The following is a 6,411-nucleotide window of genomic DNA, read 5'->3' as shown; positions in this document are numbered from 1 at the left end:
CTTTTATCATTATATAATGTTCCGCTTTGTCTTTTTTAACTGCTGTTGCTAGAAACTTTTGAATGGGAAAAGGGACAGTCAGCAGAGTAAACAGACAACCCACAGAATGGGAAAAAATCTTTACAATCTATACACCTGACAGAGGACTAATATCCAGATTCTACAATGAACTCAAACAAATCAACAAGAAAAAGGCAAACGATCCCATCAAAAAGTGGGCTAAGGACATGAATAGACAATTCTCAAAAGAGGATATACAAATGGCCAACAAACATATGAAAAAATGTGCAAAATCACTAATGATCAGGGAAACACAAATCAAAAGCACAATATGATATCACCTTACTTCCGTTAGCATGGCCATAATCAAAAAAATAAAAAAATACTAGATGCTGGCGTGGATCAGGTGAATAGGGAACACTTCTGCACTGCTAATGGGAATGTAACCAAATAACCACTGTGGAAAACAGTGTGGAGAGATTGCTTAAAGGACTAAAAGTAAAACTACCATTTGATCCAGCAATCCCACTAATGGGTATCTACTCAGAGGAAAAGAAGTCACTATATGAAAAAGATACTTGCATGTGCATGTATATAGCAGCACAATTCACAATTGCAAAAACAGAGCCAACCCAAATGCCCAACAATCAATGAGTGCATAAAGAAACTGTGGTATATATATTCGATAGAATACTACTCAGCCAGAAAAAGAAATCAATTAATGACATTCTCAGTGACCTGGATGAAATTGGAGACTATTATTCTAAGTGAAGTAACTCAGGAGTGGAAAACCAAATATCATATGTTCTCACTCATACATGGGAGCTAAGCTATGAGGATGCAATGGCATAACAATGACACAATAGGCTGGGTGCCATAGCTCATGCCAGTAATCCCAGCACTTTGGGAGGACAAGGCGGGTGGATCACCTGAGGTCGGGAGTTCAAGACCAGCCTGACCAACATGGAAAGACACCATCTCTACTAAAAATACAAAATTAGCCAGCCGTGGTGGTGCGTGCCTGTAATCCCAGCCACTCAGGAGGCTGAGGCAGGAGAATCATTTGAACCCGGAGGACAAAGGTTGAGGTGATCCAAGATGGTGCCATTGCACTCCAGTTTGGGTAACAAGAGGGAAACTCTGTCTCAAAAGAAAAAAAAAAAAAGACACAATGGACTTTGGGTACTCAGGAGGAAAGGGAGGGAAGGCGGCAAGGGATAGAAGACTACATACAACTAGGGTACAGTGTATACTGCTCAGGTGATGGAGGCACCAAAATCTCACAAATCACCACTTACAAACTTACTCATAAGCCAAACACAACTTGTTCCCCCAATAACCTATGGAAATAATAAAATATAATAAAATATTCCATGGATGATAAGTACAACAATTAATACAACTAATATCATTAAATGTTAAAATATCTACCAAAAAAAAAGAGAGAAATGAGTTGCAATGGAAAGGCAAAAACCTCAGAATAGAAAATACAATATCAATGAAAAAGAGCAAAGTTGGATGACTGACATTACCCTATTTCAAGACTTATTATACAGCAATTGTAATCAAAACCGTGTGGCACTGGTGAAGAAACTGGGCATATACTTCAGAGGAACAGAATAGGGAGCCCCAAAATAGACCCATAAAAATATAAATAAGTAATCTTTTACAAAAGAGAGAAAGGCAAATGAAAAGAGAGAGGATAGCCTTTTCAACAAATGGCACAAGAAAAATCAAACTTATACATACAAATAAATGAAGCAAAAGACAAAAATTATGATTTTCATAAAAGTTAACCCAAAATGGTTCATGAATCTATATGTAGAATTTAAAAAAAATAAAACTGCTATAAGATAACATAGGAGAAAATCTAAGTGACTTTGGTTTTGGCAAATGTTTTTTGATGCAACCACAAAAGCACCATCCACAAAAGGGAAAAAAATGTAAATTTGGACTACATTAAAAATAAAATTTTCTACTCTGTGAAAGATACTGTTGAGAGAATGAAAAACCAAATCACAGAATGGGAGAAAAATCTTTGCAAAACATGTACCAGATAAAGGACTGATATCCAAAATAGACAAATAACTCTTGAAACTCAACAACAATGGCAATAAAAATACAAACAATTCAATTAAAAATCTGGAAAATAATCAGAACAGACACCTCATCAAAAAAGATACAGATGAAAAATAAGCATATGAGAAGTTACTCTGTATCATATGTCATACATATGGAAAATACAAATTAAACCAACGAGATACTATTACACATTAGAATGCCTAAACTCCAAAACACTCTCAACATCAAATTTTGACAAGACATGGCATGTGGAGCAAACACTCGGGTATTTTTCTTTGTTTTTTGTTTTTGTTTTGTTTTGTTTCCTTTTCTTTTCTGGTAGGAATGCAAACTTGTACAACCACCTTGGAAGTTAGTTTGGCAGATTCATACAAAGCTCACAAAAAACTTCATACAAAGTTCTCACCAATATGATCCAGCAAGTGTCTTCGTTGGTACTTATCCAGATAAGTTGAAAAATTATGACCAGCTAAAAACCTACATACAAATGCTTATAGCTACTTTTTCTTAATTGCCCCAAATTAGACAGAACCAAGATGTTCTTCAACAGGTAAATGGATAAAAAACTTTGTTTTATCCACACAATAAAATATTTTTCAGTGATAAAAAGGAGCTATTAAGCCATTGAAAGGCACAGAGGCACCTTCCATGCTAAGTAAACAAAAAAGCCAATCTGAAAATAAAACATACTGTGTGATTTCAACTACTTGATATTTTGGAAAAGGCAAAGCATAAAAGACATTCAAACATCAGTGGTTTCCAGGGATTTTATTAAAGGGAGGGAGGGATGAACAGGCAATTGACAGGGATTTTAAGGCATTGAAACTATACTTAATGACAATGTTATAATGGATACATGCAACTGTACATTTGTCGAAACCCATAGAATGTACAACACAAAGAGTGAACCCCAATGAAAAGTATGGGCTTTTACAACAATGTACCAATATTGATTCATCAATTGTAACAAATATACTATGTCAGTGCGTGCTGGAAGAGCGGAGTAAGGTGATACATAAAACTGCTCTAAAACATAAAGTCTGCATATTTAAAAAATAATATGTCATATTTCATGTAGAATTGATAGAATCAGTATATATAATCCTATATATCATTGAAGAGTAACAATGTATTCCATGTCGAATTATGTTTTTTCCACATGAGAACAAAGTCTAATGATTCAACATATCAAATACTGTGATTGACTACTTTGGAAATGGTGAAATTCTTGTCCCTGGAATTGTTTAAGCAGAAGGGTGATTGCAATTTTTTGGATATGTTGCTAAAGAGAGCCATACACACACTAATGGGTAGGAGAAAATGAACTCCCTCAATGTATCCAACCATAGTTATATGACTTTAAAAGAAATATAATTATCAAATTGCCAATATTGAAAACTAGTAACTCAATTACTCCTATTAACATTTTATTTATGACATAGGAGTACCAAATTATGACTCCCTCTTTAAAAATAAGTAAACAAATATGCAATGTGTGAACTTTGCATCCTAATTCAAGCAAGCAAAATTAAAATAACATTTAGAACAATAAGAAACATTTAAATTTTGGCTGGATATAAGATATTATTAAAATGTAATGAATATTGTTGAGTTATTAAAGACATGGTGGTAACATAAAATCAAAATATTAAAGTTAATGAAGCATACCAAATTACTGTTGGGTGAAAAGGCAAGCTATGTAAGATTTGCTTTCAAATAATCTAGCAAAATAATGTACCTATATATCTATATATAGATATAGAAAATTATATTAAGAAAGATTGACCAAAATACTGAATACATACTGATCATAATAGTACCTTTACTTTTGTGTATGTTTCAAATTTTCTGTTACAAATAGTGTAATTAAAGAAATAATTCTTGCAAAGAAAAGAAATAAAAAGTCCCCACATACTTGGGTAAATACTTTAATATGAAAGGTAAACTCTAAAACAATGAAGCAGAGAAACAAGAACCCAGAGAATAATAGTTTAAAGAAAGCATTTCCTACCCCCAATGATGTGGGTCGGTTTCATGAGAGCGCCGCTCAAGATGGAGCCAGAGCTGCAGGGTGTGGCTCCCTCGCGCCCCACAACCCTGCGGTTGGGTTCCCTCAGGGTCAGCAGTTACTTGACTCTCACTAGGAACAGTCCCTCGGTCTGGCAGAGGCGGATGACGACGACCAAGGGAACCCACATCCTGGAGGAAAGGGCCAGGCTCCAGCCCAGCCCGATGGCCCAGTTGGGGTACACGTAGGTTTCGTTGTTAAGTCAGGGGGTATGTACTTGACGATCGAGAAGATAAAACATCCAACACAGAGAAATGGAGTGATCACAGCCCAGCTGTACTTCATCCAGGACCCGGCCCGATAGCCGATCATGTTCTCAATACTGTCATAAACATTATCAACACCATATATCCAGGCAATAACTATACAGGCAAAGAATGCAGCCCCCAAAAGGCATACACCGCTAGCTGCATAGCAGTCAAAGACATAGACGCCAACCTCCGTTACCATTGTCAGCCCCAGCAGGTAGCTGATGCTACACACCAAGGCGGTGCAGATTTCCCGGAGATAACCTTTCCTTAGGAAGGATGGGTAAAGATCAACCAAGGACGTGATCTGCCCTTCGACTTCAACAAACTGGTCATCCAGTCCAAGCAAGAGAAGCACAACAACAACAACAAAGGGACCGAAAACGTGGGCAGCGGCATCATTGTCACAGCTTTGGGGTAGGCAATGAAGACCAGGCCAGGCCTAACTCAGACACATCAGCAATGTCCACCCCTTGCTTTCGTGCCAGAAGTCCAGGATGGAAAAAAATGCAAAGCCAGACACAAAACTGGTACCACTGTTCAGGCATCCCTGCAGCATGCAGTCCCTGTACGAGTTGTACTTGTACTTGTTGTAGCTCCGTAGAGAGGTCATGGCCCCCAGGCAGATGGCCTAGGAGTAGAATATCTGGGTCGTAGCGTCAATCCACACCTGTGGGCCCTCGAGGCAGGTGAGGTCTGGATACAGAGAAAAATTGATGCCGGCACCCATGCCGGGCAGCATCAGCCCTCGGACCAGCTGCATCAGGAGCATGGCGAACTGGAACGTGGCTGTGAAGTAGACGACCTTCCCGGTGGACCTGACGTCCTTCTAGATGCAGAAGAAACAGGCTAGCCAGACAAAGAGAAGACAGAGAGAGAGGTCCCATTTCAAAGAGCCCGGATGGTCGATTCCAGGGGACAAGCTCAGCACGTTGCGCCCCTAGAACTCAATGACAGGGGAGGTAAGGTTGGTGGAGCTGATGGTGATCCAGACACTCTCGTTCGTGCGCATGGTGTCCTCCATGCAGGGCGGCGTGTTCCAGCTGTGGTTGCAGTGCGCCCTGGGCAGCTTCTTCTGGAAGGACTGGAACAGGTAGTATGTAGCCCAGGCCAGGATGACGATGTAGTGGACGTTCGGGAAGGGCACAATTACGACAGAGGCAGAGCCGATGGCAGAGAACAAGTGCCAGATCTTTTCCCAGTATGTGATGCCCCCTTCAGAGGTGTACTGGCCTGTGATGATCTCCAAGAAAAACACAGGCAGGCCGCTCCAAACAGGAAAGTATGAGAAATTCACCTTACCATTATTGTATCAGAGGTATGGGAAGCGCCAGACGTTGGACCAGGCCCACGAAGCCGCCAGTCACGGAGATCACCAAGTCGATCTTGCTAGACTAGACCACTTCTGCCTCTGCGGAGGTTTTCCCTCGGCCTTGTCCTCAGACCGCACTCTGGCCCTTCCCCTGCGAGGGCTTCAGGATGTCCTTGTGGAAATCTTTCAGACACTGCAGCTACTCCTTGGTGGCCATCTCTTCGCTTTCCCACATGGAGATGAGGAACAAAGGCTCAGAGACGTTAAGCGACTTAATAAAAGTTGCACAGCCAGAATGTGGTGGTAGAAAGGTTTTTGACACATGCCTGAATAATGATACAAAAAAGGAAGGGATCTGTCTGTGTTTACATAATTTTTTCCCTTCCCTAAGAAAACACACAAAAATAAATAATGAGATGTAGAAATTAGCATTAATAGCTACTTTGGATGGTATTTTGCCCAGGTTTGCACTAATTATTCCTTTGTGGAAATGAATTTATTGTTATGCAGCTTACAGTGAAAATGTTAAAGATTAATATCTCTCAACCACAAATTAAATGCCTGGGGGCCATGACCTCTCTAAGGAGCTAAGAATAATCTATCAGTGAAAACAAATATAAGGATTTAGAATGGTATTCTTGTCTATGTAACATTTTAAAATATAGGGCTTCTATTTCAAATATGAACAATTATTTTTAACA

General features: G+C 39.4%; 1 pseudogene; it reads right to left on the bottom strand.

Moving 5' to 3' along the window:
* Positions 1-4,001: 4,001 nt before the first annotated feature.
* Positions 4,002-5,933, bottom strand: LOC129052380 (sodium- and chloride-dependent taurine transporter-like; annotated as a pseudogene).
* Between the last annotated feature and the right edge of the window lie 478 nt (positions 5,934-6,411).

Source organism: Pongo abelii, chromosome 22 (assembly GCF_028885655.2).
Source record: "Pongo abelii isolate AG06213 chromosome 22, NHGRI_mPonAbe1-v2.0_pri, whole genome shotgun sequence".
Lineage (NCBI taxonomy): Eukaryota > Metazoa > Chordata > Mammalia > Primates > Hominidae > Pongo > Pongo abelii.
Note: the sequence above shows the minus strand (reverse complement) of the source record. Positions and strands in the feature narration are given on the sequence as shown.